General features: G+C 43.3%; 7 non-coding genes across 7 annotated transcripts; all 7 read left to right on the top strand.

Moving 5' to 3' along the window:
* The first annotated feature begins 323 nt into the window (after window positions 1–323).
* Window positions 324–396, top strand: trnar-ccu (transfer RNA arginine (anticodon CCU)). The gene has a single exon. It is a non-coding gene; the product is annotated as a tRNA-Arg (tRNA).
* Window positions 397–2,857: 2,461 nt separating this feature from the next.
* Window positions 2,858–2,929, top strand: trnam-cau (transfer RNA methionine (anticodon CAU)). Its single transcript has one exon. It is a non-coding gene; the product is annotated as a tRNA-Met (tRNA).
* A 2,383-nt stretch (window positions 2,930–5,312) lies between these two features.
* Window positions 5,313–5,384, top strand: trnam-cau (transfer RNA methionine (anticodon CAU)). Its single transcript has one exon. It is a non-coding gene; the product is annotated as a tRNA-Met (tRNA).
* Window positions 5,385–7,161: 1,777 nt separating this feature from the next.
* On the top strand, window positions 7,162–7,234 carry trnar-ccu (transfer RNA arginine (anticodon CCU)). Its single transcript has one exon. It is a non-coding gene; the product is annotated as a tRNA-Arg (tRNA).
* A 1,585-nt stretch (window positions 7,235–8,819) lies between these two features.
* Window positions 8,820–8,892, top strand: trnar-ccu (transfer RNA arginine (anticodon CCU)). The gene has a single exon. It is a non-coding gene; the product is annotated as a tRNA-Arg (tRNA).
* A 3,506-nt stretch (window positions 8,893–12,398) lies between these two features.
* Window positions 12,399–12,471, top strand: trnar-ccu (transfer RNA arginine (anticodon CCU)). Its single transcript has one exon. It is a non-coding gene; the product is annotated as a tRNA-Arg (tRNA).
* Window positions 12,472–14,056: 1,585 nt separating this feature from the next.
* trnar-ccu (transfer RNA arginine (anticodon CCU)) lies at window positions 14,057–14,129 on the top strand. Its single transcript has one exon. It is a non-coding gene; the product is annotated as a tRNA-Arg (tRNA).

Below are 14,129 nucleotides of genomic sequence, written 5' to 3'. Positions count from 1 at the left end.
TTTACCTCTTCCAACAGTTTGTATAGGTCATACTGTTTACACAGTATCCCAGTGGCCTAAGATACTGGACTCCTAAGCCAAAGATTTTGAGTTCAAGTCTTGTCTGAAGTGGCTGAGAGCAGAGTGGCACAGCGGAAGCGTGCTGGGCCCATAACCCAGAGGTCGATGGATCGAAACCATCCTCTGCTTAACAGATTATTTTCAAAAATGAAACGCAAACAGAAATTAGAAAGCTAAATTTCATTTGCGTGTCTCAGTGCTATCCAGTACACATTGTTTTTACTGCTTGTATCAGTTCGTACTATTTGCTAAAGGTAGACAGTGCCCCAGTGGCCTAATGGATAAGGCACTGGCCTCCTAAGCCAGGGATTGTGGGTTCAAGTCCCATCTGGGGTGGATGGAAGCAGAGTGGCGCAGCGGAAGCGTGCTGGGCCCATAACCCAGTGGTCGATGGATCGAAACCATCCTCTGCTAAACAGTTTTTTTTAAGTGCGAACGACATTTTTAAAAAATGTGTCGTTTCATGGGCATAATGTCTCAGTGCCATTATATATATTTTTTACCTCTTCCAACAGTTTGTATAGGTCATACTGTTTACACAGTATCCCAGTGGCCTAAGATACTGGACTCCTAAGCCAAAGATTTTGAGTTCTAGTCTTTTCTGAAGTGGCTGAGAGCAGAGTGGCGCAGCGGAAGCGTGCTGGGCCCATAACCCAGAGGTCGATGGATCGAAACCATCCTCTGCTAAACAGTTTATTTTAAGTGCGAACAACATTTTTTTTAAATGTGTCGTTTCATGGGCATGTCTCAGTGCCATTATATATATTTTTTTACCTCTTCCAACAGTTCGTATAGGTCATACTGTTTACACAGTATCCCAGTGGCCTAAGATACTGGACTCCTAAGCCATGGATTGTGAGTTCTAGTATTTTCTGAAGTGGCTGAGAGCAGAGTGGCGCAGCGAAAGCGTGCTGGGCCCATAACCCAGAGGTCGATGGATCGAAACCATCCTCTGCTAAACAGTTTTTTTTAAGTGCGAACGACATTTTTAAAAAATGTGTCGTTTCATGGGCATAATGTCTCAGTGCCATTATATATATTTTTTACCTCTTCCAACAGTTTGTATAGGTCATACTGTTTACACAGTATCCCAGTGGCCTAAGATACTGGACTCCTAAGCCAAAGATTTTGAGTTCTAGTCTTTTCTGAAGTGGCTGAGAGCAGAGTGGCGCAGCGGAAGCGTGCTGGGCCCATAACCCAGAGGTCGATGGATCGAAACCATCCTCTGCTAAACAGTTTATTTTAAGTGCGAACAACATTTTTTTTAAATGTGTCGTTTCATGGGCATGTCTCAGTGCCATTATATATATTTTTTTACCTCTTCCAACAGTTCGTATAGGTCATACTGTTTACACAGTATCCCAGTGGCCTAAGATACTGGACTCCTAAGCCATGGATTGTGAGTTCTAGTATTTTCTGAAGTGGCTGAGAGCAGAGTGGCGCAGCGAAAGCGTGCTGGGCCCATAACCCAGAGGTCGATGGATCGAAACCATCCTCTGCTAAACAGTTTATTTTAAGTGCGAACAACATTTTTAAAAAATGTGTCGTTTCATGGGCATGTCTCAGTGCCATTATATATATTTTTTTACCTCTTCCAACAGTTCGTATAGGTCATACTGTTTACACAGTATCCCATTGGCCTAAGATACTGGACTCCTAAGCCAAAGATTTTGAGTTCTAGTCTTTTCTGAAGTGGCTGAGAGCAGAGTGGCGCAGCGGAAGCGTGCTGGGCCCATAACCCAGAGGTCGATGGATCGAAACCATCCTCTGCTAAACAGATTATTTTCAAAAATGAAACGCAAACAGAAATTAGAAAGCTAAATTTCATTTGCGCGTCTCAGTGCTATCCAGTACACATTGTTTTTACTGCTTGTATCAGTTCGTACTATTTGCAAAAGGTAGACAGTGCCCCAGTTAACTAATGGATAAGGCATTGGCCTCCTAAGCCTGGGATTGTGGGTTCAAGTCCCATCTGGGGTGGATGGATGCAGAGTGGAGCAGCGGAAGCGTGCTGGGCCCATAACCCAGAGGTCGATGGATCGAAACCATCCTCTGCTAAACAGTTTATTTTAAGTGCGAACAACATTTTAAAAAAATGTGTCGTTTCATGGGCATAATGTCTCAGTGCCATTATAATTTTTTTTTACCTCTTCCAACAGTTCGTATAGGTCATACTGTTTACACAGTATCCCAGTGGCCTAAGATACTGGACTCCTCAGCCAAAGATTTTGAGTTCTAGTCTTTTCTGAAGTGGCTGAGAGCAGAGTGGCGCAGCGGAAGCGTGCTGTGCCGATAACCCAGAGGTCGATGAATCGAAACCATCCTCTGCTAAACAGTTTATTTTAAGTGAGAACAACATTTTTAAAAAATGTGTCGTTTAATGGGCATGTCTCAGTGCCATTATATATTTTTTTTACCTCTTCCAACAGTTTGTATAGGTCATACTGTTTACACAGTATCCCAGTGGCCTAAGATACTGGACTCCTAAGCCAAAGATTTTGAGTTCAAGTCTTGTCTGAAGTGGCTGAGAGCAGAGTGGCACAGCGGAAGCGTGCTGGGCCCATAACCCAGAGGTCGATGGATCGAAACCATCCTCTGCTTAACAGATTATTTTCAAAAATGAAACGCAAACAGAAATTAGAAAGCTAAATTTCATTTGCGTGTCTCAGTGCTATCCAGTACACATTGTTTTTACTGCTTGTATCAGTTCGTACTATTTGCTAAAGGAAGACAGTGCCCCAGTGGCCTAATGGATAAGGCACTGGCCTCCTAAGCCAGGGATTGTGGGGTGGATGGAAGCAGAGTGGCGCAGTGGAAGCGTGCTGGGCCCATAACCCAGTGGTCGATGGATCGAAACCATCCTCTGCTAAACAGTTTATTTTAAGTGCGAACGACATTTTTAAAAAATGTGTCGTTTCATGGGCATAATGTCTCAGTGCCATTATATATATTTTTTACCTCTTCCAACAGTTTGTATAGGTCATACTGTTTACACAGTATCCCAGTGGCCTAAGATACTGGACTCCTAAGCCAAAGATTTTGAGTTCTAGTCTTTTCTGAAGTGGCTGAGAGCAGAGTGGCGCAGCGGAAGCGTGCTGGGCCCATAACCCAGAGGTCGATGGATCGAAACCATCCTCTGCTAAACAGTTTATTTTAAGTGCGAACAACATTTTTTTTAAATGTGTCGTTTCATGGGCATGTCTCAGTGCCATTATATATATTTTTTTACCTCTTCCAACAGTTCGTATAGGTCATACTGTTTACACAGTATCCCAGTGGCCTAAGATACTGGACTCCTAAGCCATGGATTGTGAGTTCTAGTATTTTCTGAAGTGGCTGAGAGCAGAGTGGCGCAGCGAAAGCGTGCTGGGCCCATAACCCAGAGGTCGATGGATCGAAACCATCCTCTGCTAAACAGTTTTTTTTAAGTGCGAACGACATTTTTAAAAAATGTGTCGTTTCATGGGCATAATGTCTCAGTGCCATTATATATATTTTTTACCTCTTCCAACAGTTTGTATAGGTCATACTGTTTACACAGTATCCCAGTGGCCTAAGATACTGGACTCCTAAGCCAAAGATTTTGAGTTCTAGTCTTTTCTGAAGTGGCTGAGAGCAGAGTGGCGCAGCGGAAGCGTGCTGGGCCCATAACCCAGAGGTCGATGGATCGAAACCATCCTCTGCTAAACAGTTTATTTTAAGTGCGAACAACATTTTTTTTAAATGTGTCGTTTCATGGGCATGTCTCAGTGCCATTATATATATTTTTTTACCTCTTCCAACAGTTCGTATAGGTCATACTGTTTACACAGTATCCCAGTGGCCTAAGATACTGGACTCCTAAGCCATGGATTGTGAGTTCTAGTATTTTCTGAAGTGGCTGAGAGCAGAGTGGCGCAGCGAAAGCGTGCTGGGCCCATAACCCAGAGGTCGATGGATCGAAACCATCCTCTGCTAAACAGTTTATTTTAAGTGCGAACAACATTTTTAAAAAATGTGTCGTTTCATGGGCATGTCTCAGTGCCATTATATATATTTTTTTACCTCTTCCAACAGTTCGTATAGGTCATACTGTTTACACAGTATCCCATTGGCCTAAGATACTGGACTCCTAAGCCAAAGATTTTGAGTTCTAGTCTTTTCTGAAGTGGCTGAGAGCAGAGTGGCGCAGCGGAAGCGTGCTGGGCCCATAACCCAGAGGTCGATGGATCGAAACCATCCTCTGCTAAACAGATTATTTTCAAAAATGAAACGCAAACAGAAATTAGAAAGCTAAATTTCATTTGCGCGTCTCAGTGCTATCCAGTACACATTGTTTTTACTGCTTGTATCAGTTCGTACTATTTGCAAAAGGTAGACAGTGCCCCAGTTAACTAATGGATAAGGCATTGGCCTCCTAAGCCTGGGATTGTGGGTTCAAGTCCCATCTGGGGTGGATGGATGCAGAGTGGAGCAGCGGAAGCGTGCTGGGCCCATAACCCAGAGGTCGATGGATCGAAACCATCCTCTGCTAAACAGTTTATTTTAAGTGCGAACAACATTTTAAAAAAATGTGTCGTTTCATGGGCATAATGTCTCAGTGCCATTATAATTTTTTTTTACCTCTTCCAACAGTTCGTATAGGTCATACTGTTTACACAGTATCCCAGTGGCCTAAGATACTGGACTCCTCAGCCAAAGATTTTGAGTTCTAGTCTTTTCTGAAGTGGCTGAGAGCAGAGTGGCGCAGCGGAAGCGTGCTGTGCCGATAACCCAGAGGTCGATGAATCGAAACCATCCTCTGCTAAACAGTTTATTTTAAGTGAGAACAACATTTTTAAAAAATGTGTCGTTTAATGGGCATGTCTCAGTGCCATTATATATTTTTTTTACCTCTTCCAACAGTTTGTATAGGTCATACTGTTTACACAGTATCCCAGTGGCCTAAGATACTGGACTCCTAAGCCAAAGATTTTGAGTTCAAGTCTTGTCTGAAGTGGCTGAGAGCAGAGTGGCACAGCGGAAGCGTGCTGGGCCCATAACCCAGAGGTCGATGGATCGAAACCATCCTCTGCTTAACAGATTATTTTCAAAAATGAAACGCAAACAGAAATTAGAAAGCTAAATTTCATTTGCGTGTCTCAGTGCTATCCAGTACACATTGTTTTTACTGCTTGTATCAGTTCGTACTATTTGCTAAAGGAAGACAGTGCCCCAGTGGCCTAATGGATAAGGCACTGGCCTCCTAAGCCAGGGATTGTGGGGTGGATGGAAGCAGAGTGGCGCAGTGGAAGCGTGCTGGGCCCATAACCCAGTGGTCGATGGATCGAAACCATCCTCTGCTAAACAGTTTATTTTAAGTGCGAACGACATTTTTAAAAAATGTGTCGTTTCATGGGCATAATGTCTCAGTGCCATTATAATTTTTTTTTACCTCTTCCAACAGTTCGTATAGGTCATACTGTTTACACAGTATCCCAGTGGCCTAAGATACTGGACTCATAAGCCATGGATTGTGAGTTCTAGTCTTTTCTGAAGTGGCTGAGAGTAGAGTGGCGCAGCGGAAGCGTGCTGGGCCCATAACCCAGAGGTCGATGGATCGAAACCATCCTCTGCTAAACAGTTTATTTTAAGTGCGAACAACATTTTTTTTAAATGTGTCGTTTCATGGGCATGTCTCAGTGCCATTATATATATTTTTTTACCTCTTCCAACAGTTCGTATAGGTCATACTGTTTACACAGTATCCCAGTGGCCTAAGATACTGGACTCCTAAGCCATGGATTGTGAGTTCTAGTATTTTCTGAAGTGGCTGAGAGCAGAGTGGCGCAGCGAAAGCGTGCTGGGCCCATAACCCAGAGGTCGATGGATCGAAACCATCCTCTGCTAAACAGTTTATTTTAAGTGCGAACAACATTTTTAAAAAATGTGTCGTTTCATGGGCATGTCTCAGTGCCATTATATATATTTTTTTACCTCTTCCAACAGTTCGTATAGGTCATACTGTTTAGACAGTATCCCATTGGCCTAAGATACTGGACTCCTAAGCCAAAGATTTTGAGTTCTAGTCTTTTCTGAAGTGGCTGAGAGCAGAGTGGCACAGCGGAAGCGTGCTGGGCCCATAACACAGAGGTCGATGGATCGAAACCATCCTCTGCTAAACAGATTATTTTCAAAAATGAAACGCAAACAGAAATTAGAAAGCTAAATTTCATTTGCGCGTCTCAGTGCTATCCAGTACACATTGTTTTTACTGCTTGTATCAGTTCGTACTATTTGCAAAAGGTAGACAGTGCCCCAGTTAACTAATGGATAAGGCATTGGCCTCCTAAGCCTGGGATTGTGGGTTCAAGTCCCATCTGGGGTGGATGGATGCAGAGTGGAGCAGCGGAAGCGTGCTGGGCCCATAACCCAGAGGTCGATGGATCGAAACCATCCTCTGCTAAACAGTTTATTTTAAGTGCGAACAACATTTTAAAAAAATGTGTCGTTTCATGGGCATAATGTCTCAGTGCCATTATAATTTTTTTTTACCTCTTCCAACAGTTCGTATAGGTCATACTGTTTACACAGTATCCCAGTGGCCTAAGATACTGGACTCCTCAGCCAAAGATTTTGAGTTCTAGTCTTTTCTGAAGTGGCTGAGAGCAGAGTGGCGCAGCGGAAGCGTGCTGTGCCGATAACCCAGAGGTCGATGAATCGAAACCATCCTCTGCTAAACAGTTTATTTTAAGTGAGAACAACATTTTTAAAAAATGTGTCGTTTAATGGGCATGTCTCAGTGCCATTATATATTTTTTTTACCTCTTCCAACAGTTTGTATAGGTCATACTGTTTACACAGTATCCCAGTGGCCTAAGATACTGGACTCCTAAGCCAAAGATTTTGAGTTCAAGTCTTGTCTGAAGTGGCTGAGAGCAGAGTGGCACAGCGGAAGCGTGCTGGGCCCATAACCCAGAGGTCGATGGATCGAAACCATCCTCTGCTTAACAGATTATTTTCAAAAATGAAACGCAAACAGAAATTAGAAAGCTAAATTTCATTTGCGTGTCTCAGTGCTATCCAGTACACATTGTTTTTACTGCTTGTATCAGTTCGTACTATTTGCTAAAGGTAGACAGTACCCCAGTGGCCTAATGGATAAGGCACTGGCCTCCTAAGCCAGGGATTGTGGGTTCAAGTCCCATCTGGGGTGGATGGAAGCAGAGTGGCGCAGCGGAAGCGTGCTGGGCCCATAACCCAGTGGTCGATGGATCGAAACCATCCTCTGCTAAACAGTTTTTTTTAAGTGCGAACGACATTTTTAAAAAATGTGTCGTTTCATGGGCATAATGTCTCAGTGCCATTATATATATTTTTTACCTCTTCCAACAGTTTGTATAGGTCATACTGTTTACACAGTATCCCAGTGGCCTAAGATACTGGACTCCTAAGCCAAAGATTTTGAGTTCTAGTCTTTTCTGAAGTGGCTGAGAGCAGAGTGGCGCAGCGGAAGCGTGCTGGGCCCATAACCCAGAGGTCGATGGATCGAAACCATCCTCTGCTAAACAGTTTATTTTAAGTGCGAACAACATTTTTAAAAAATGTGTCGTTTCATGGGCATGTCTCAGTGCCATTATATATATTTTTTTACCTCTTCCAACAGTTCGTATAGGTCATACTGTTTACACAGTATCCCATTGGCCTAAGATACTGGACTCCTAAGCCAAAGATTTTGAGTTCTAGTCTTTTCTGAAGTGGCTGAGAGCAGAGTGGCACAGCGGAAGCGTGCTGGGCCCATAACACAGAGGTCGGTGGATCGAAACCATCCTCTGCTAAACAGATTATTTTCAAAAATGAAACGCAAACAGAAATTAGAAAGCTAAATTTCATTTGCGTGTCTCAGTGCTATCCAGTACACATTGTTTTTACTGCTTGTATCAGTTCGTACTATTTGCAAAAGGTAGACAGTGCCCCAGTTAACTAATGGATAAGGCATTGGCCTCCTAAGCCAGGGATTGTGGGTTCAAGTCCCATCTGGGGTGGATGGATGCAGAGTGGAGCAGCGGAAGCGTGCTGGGCCCATAACCCAGAGGTCGATGGATCGAAACCATCCTCTGCTAAACAGTTTATTTTAAGTGCGAACAACATTTTAAAAAAATGTGTCGTTTCATGGGCATAATGTCTCAGTGCCATTATAATTTTTGTTTTACCTCTTCCAACAGTTCGTATAGGTCATACTGTTTACACAGTATCCCAGTGGCCTAAGACACTGGACTCCTCAGCCAAAGATTTTGAGTTCTAGTCTTTTCTGAAGTGGCTGAGAGCAGAGTGGCGCAGCGGAAGCGTGCTGTGCCGATAACCCAGAGGTCGATGAATCGAAACCATCCTCTGCTAAACAGTTTATTTTAAGTGAGAACAACATTTTTAAAAAATGTGTCGTTTAATGGGCATGTCTCAGTGCCATTATATATTTTTTTTACCTCTTCCAACAGTTTGTATAGGTCATACTGTTTACACAGTATCCCAGTGGCCTAAGATACTGGACTCCTAAGCCAAAGATTTTGAGTTCTAGTCTTGTCTGAAGTGGCTGAGAGCAGAGTGGCACAGCGGAAGCGTGCTGGGCCCATAACCCAGAGGTCGATGGATCGAAACCATCCTCTGCTTAACAGATTATTTTCAAAAATGAAACGCAAACAGAAATTAGAAAGCTAAATTTCATTTGCGTGTCTCAGTGCTATCCAGTACACATTGTTTTTACTGCTTGTATCAGTTCGTACTATTTGCTAAAGGTAGACAGTGCCCCAGTGGCCTAATGGATAAGGCACTGGCCTCCTAAGCCAGGGATTGTGGGTTCAAGTCCCATCTGGGGTGGATGGAAGCAGAGTGGCGCAGCGGAAGCGTGCCCAGTGGTCGATGGATCGAAACCATCCTCTGCTAAACAGTTTATTTTAAGTGCGAACGACATTTTTAAAAAATGTGTCGTTTCATGGGCATAATGTCTCAGTGCCATTCTAATTTTTTTTACCTCTTCCAACAGTTCGTATAGGTCATACTGTTTACACAGTATCCCAGTGGCCTAAGATACTGGACTCCTAAGCCATGGATTGTGAGTTCTAGTCTTTTCTGAAGTGGCTGAGAGCAGAGTGGCGCAGCGGAAGCGTGCTGGGCCCATAACCCAGAGGTCGATGGATCGAAACCATCCTCTGCTAAACAGTTTATTTTAAGTGCGAACAACATTTTTAAAAAATGTGTCGTTTCATGGGCATAATGTCTCAGTGCCATTATAATTTTTTTTTACCTCTTCCAACAGTTCGTATAGGTCATACTGTTTACACAGTATCCCATTGGCCTAAGATACTGGACTCCTAAGCCAAAGATTTTGAGTTCTAGTCTTTTCTGAAGTGGCTGAGAGCAGAGTGGCACAGCGGAAGCGTGCTGGGCCCATAACACAGAGGTCGATGGATCGAAACCATCCTCTGCTAAACAGATTATTTTCAAAAATGAAACGCAAACAGAAATTAGAAAGCTAAATTTCATTTGCGTGTCTCAGTGCTATCCAGTACACATTGTTTTTACTGCTTGTATCAGTTCGTACTATTTGCAAAAGGTAGACAGTGCCCCAGTTAACTAATGGATAAGGCATTGGCCTCCTAAGCCAGGGATTGTGGGTTCAAGTCCCATCTGGGGTGGATGGATGCAGAGTGGAGCAGCGGAAGCGTGCTGGGCCCATAACCCAGAGGTCGATGGATCGAAACCATCCTCTGCTAAACAGTTTATTTTAAGTGCGAACAACATTTAAAAAAAATGTGTCGTTTCATGGGCATAATGTCTCAGTGCCATTATAATTTTTTTTACCTCTTCCAACAGTTCGTATAGGTCATACTGTTTACACAGTATCCCAGTGGCCTAAGATACTGGACTCCTAAGCCATGGATTGTGAGTTCTAGTCTTTTCTGAAGTGGCTGAGAGCAGAGTGGCGCAGCGGAAGCGTGCTGGGCCCATAACCCAGAGGTCGATGGATCGAAACCATCCTCTGCTAAACAGTTTATTTTAAGTGCGAACAACATTTTTAAAAAATGTGTCGTTTCATGGGCATAATGTCTCAGTGCCATTATAATTTTTTTTTACCTCTTCCAACAGTTCGTATAGGTCATACTGTTTACACAGTATCCCATTGGCCTAAGATACTGGACTCCTAAGCCAAAGATTTTGAGTTCTAGTCTTTTCTGAAGTGGCTGAGAGCAGAGTGGCACAGCGGAAGCGTGCTGGGCCCATAACACAGAGGTCGATGGATCGAAACCATCCTCTGCTAAACAGATTATTTTCAAAAATGAAACGCAAACAGAAATTAGAAAGCTAAATTTCATTTGCGTGTCTCAGTGCTATCCAGTACACATTGTTTTTACTGCTTGTATCAGTTCGTACTATTTGCAAAAGGTAGACAGTGCCCCAGTTAACTAATGGATAAGGCATTGGCCTCCTAAGCCAGGGATTGTGGGTTCAAGTCCCATCTGGGGTGGATGGATGCAGAGTGGAGCAGCGGAAGCGTGCTGGGCCCATAACCCAGAGGTCGATGGATCGAAACCATCCTCTGCTAAACAGTTTATTTTAAGTGCGAACAACATTTAAAAAAAATGTGTCGTTTCATGGGCATAATGTCTCAGTGCCATTATAATTTTTTTTTACCTCTTCCAACAGTTCGTATAGGTCATACTGTTTACACAGTATCCCAGTGGCCTAAGACACTGGACTCCTCAGCCAAAGATTTTGAGTTCTAGTCTTTTCTGAAGTGGCTGAGAGCAGAGTGGCGCAGCGGAAGCGTGCTGGGCCCATAACCCAGAGGTCGATGGATCGAAACCATCCTCTGCTAAACAGTTTATTTTAAGTGCGAACAACATTTAAAAAAAATGTGTCGTTTCATGGGCATAATGTCTCAGTGCCATTATAATTTTTTTTACCTCTTCCAACAGTTCGTATAGGTCATACTGTTTACACAGTATCCCAGTGGCCTAAGATACTGGACTCCTAAGCCATGGATTGTGAGTTCTAGTCTTTTCTGAAGTGGCTGAGAGCAGAGTGGCGCAGCGGAAGCGTGCTGGGCCCATAACCCAGAGGTCGATGGATCGAAACCATCCTCTGCTAAACAGTTTATTTTAAGTGCGAACAACATTTTTAAAAAATGTGTCGTTTCATGGGCATAATGTCTCAGTGCCATTATAATTTTTTTTTACCTCTTCCAACAGTTCGTATAGGTCATACTGTTTACACAGTATCCCATTGGCCTAAGATACTGGACTCCTAAGCCAAAGATTTTGAGTTCTAGTCTTTTCTGAAGTGGCTGAGAGCAGAGTGGCACAGCGGAAGCGTGCTGGGCCCATAACACAGAGGTCGATGGATCGAAACCATCCTCTGCTAAACAGATTATTTTCAAAAATGAAACGCAAACAGAAATTAGAAAGCTAAATTTCATTTGCGTGTCTCAGTGCTATCCAGTACACATTGTTTTTACTGCTTGTATCAGTTCGTACTATTTGCAAAAGGTAGACAGTGCCCCAGTTAACTAATGGATAAGGCATTGGCCTCCTAAGCCAGGGATTGTGGGTTCAAGTCCCATCTGGGGTGGATGGATGCAGAGTGGAGCAGCGGAAGCGTGCTGGGCCCATAACCCAGAGGTCGATGGATCGAAACCATCCTCTGCTAAACAGTTTATTTTAAGTGCGAACAACATTTAAAAAAAATGTGTCGTTTCATGGGCATAATGTCTCAGTGCCATTATAATTTTTTTTTACCTCTTCCAACAGTTCGTATAGGTCATACTGTTTACACAGTATCCCAGTGGCCTAAGACACTGGACTCCTCAGCCAAAGATTTTGAGTTCTAGTCTTTTCTGAAGTGGCTGAGAGCAGAGTGGCGCAGCGGAAGCGTGCTGTGCCGATAACCCAGAGGTCGATGAATCGAAACCATCCTCTGCTAAACAGTTTATTTTAAGTGAGAACAACATTTTTAAAAAATGTGTCGTTTAATGGGCATGTCTCAGTGCCATTATATATTTTTTTTACCTCTTCCAACAGTTTGTATAGGTCATACTGTTTACACAGTATCCCAGTGGCCTAAGATACTGGACTCCTAAGCCAAAGATTTTGAGTTCTAGTCTTGTCTGAAGTGGCTGAGAGCAGAGTGGCACAGCGGAAGCGTGCTGGGCCCATAACCCAGAGGAAGATGGATCGAAACCATCCTCTGCTTAACAGATTATTTTCAAAAATGAAACGCAAACAGAAATTAGAAAGCTAAATTTCATTTGCGTGTCTCAGTGCTATCCAGTACACATTGTTTTTACTGCTTGTATCAGTTCGTACTATTTGCTAAAGGTAGACAGTGCCCCAGTGGCCTAATGGATAAGGCACTGGCCTCCTAAGCCAGGGATTGTGGGTTCAAGTCCCATCTGGGGTGGATGGAAGCAGAGTGGCGCAGCGGAAGCGTGCTGGGCCCATAACCCAGTGGTCGATGGATCGAAACCATCCTCTGCTAAACAGTTTATTTTAAGTGCGAACGACATTTTTAAAAAATGTGTCGTTTCATGGGCATAATGTCTCAGTGCCATTATAATTTTTTTTACCTCTTCCAACAGTTCGTATAGGTCATACTGTTTACACAGTATCCCAGTGGCCTAAGATACTGGACTCCTAAGCCATGGATTGTGAGTTCTAGTCTTTTCTGAAGTGGCTGAGAGCAGAGTGGCGCAGCGGAAGCGTGCTGGGCCCATAACCCAGAGGTCGATGGATCGAAACCATCCTCTGCTAAACAGTTTATTTTAAGTGCGAACAACATTTTTAAAAAATGTGTCGTTTCATGGGCATAATGTCTCAGTGCCATTATAATTTTTTTTTACCTCTTCCAACAGTTCGTATAGGTCATACTGTTTACACAGTATCCCATTGGCCTAAGATACTGGACTCCTAAGCCAAAGATTTTGAGTTCTAGTCTTTTCTGAAGTGGCTGAGAGCAGAGTGGCACAGCGGAAGCGTGCTGGGCCCATAACACAGAGGTCGATGGATCGAAACCATCCTCTGCTAAACAGATTATTTTCAAAAATGAAACGCAAACAGAAATTAGAAAGCTAAATTTCATTTGCGTGTCTCAGTGCTATCCAGTACACATTGTTTTTACTGCTTGTATCAGTTCGTACTATTTGCAAAAGGTAGACAGTGCCCCAGTTAACTAATGGATAAGGCATTGGCCTCCTAAGCCAGGGATTGTGGGTTCAAGTCCCATCTGGGGTGGATGGATGCAGAGTGGAGCAGCGGAAGCGTGCTGGGCCCATAACCCAGAGGTCGATGGATCGAAACCATCCTCTGCTAAACAGTTTATTTTAAGTGCGAACAACATTTAAAAAAAATGTGTCGTTTCATGGGCATAATGTCTCAGTGCCATTATAAATTTTTTTTACCTCTTCCAACAGTTCGTATAGGTCATACTGTTTACACAGTATCCCAGTGGCCTAAGACACTGGACTCCTCAGCCAAAGATTTTGAGTTCTAGTCTTTTCTGAAGTGGCTGAGAGCAGAGTGGCGCAGCGGAAGCGTGCTGTGCCGATAACCCAGAGGTCGATGAATAGAAACCATCCTCTGCTAAACAGTTTATTTTAAGTGAGAACAACATTTTTAAAAAATGTGTCGTTTAATGGGCATGTCTCAGTGCCATTATATATTTTTTTTACCTCTTCCAACAGTTTGTATAGGTCATACTGTTTACACAGTATCCCAGTGGCCTAAGATACTGGACTCCTAAGCCAAAGATTTTGAGTTCTAGTCTTGTCTGAAGTGGCTGAGAGCAGAGTGGCACAGCGGAAGCGTGCTGGGCCCATAACCCAGAGGTCGATGGATCGAAACCATCCTCTGCTTAACAGATTATTTTCAAAAATGAAACGCAAACAGAAATTAGAAAGCTAAATTTCATTTGCGTGTCTCAGTGCTATCCAGTACACATTGTTTTTACTGCTTGTATCAGTTCGTACTATTTGCTAAAGGTAGACAGTGCCCCAGTGGCCTAATGGATAAGGCACTGGCCTCCTAAGCCAGGGATTGTGGGTTTAAGTCCCATCTGGGGTG

This window comes from Oncorhynchus clarkii, unplaced genomic scaffold, assembly GCF_045791955.1.
Source record: "Oncorhynchus clarkii lewisi isolate Uvic-CL-2024 unplaced genomic scaffold, UVic_Ocla_1.0 unplaced_contig_1723_pilon_pilon, whole genome shotgun sequence".
Lineage (NCBI taxonomy): Eukaryota > Metazoa > Chordata > Actinopteri > Salmoniformes > Salmonidae > Oncorhynchus > Oncorhynchus clarkii.
This window is presented reverse-complemented; position numbering and strand designations above follow the sequence as displayed.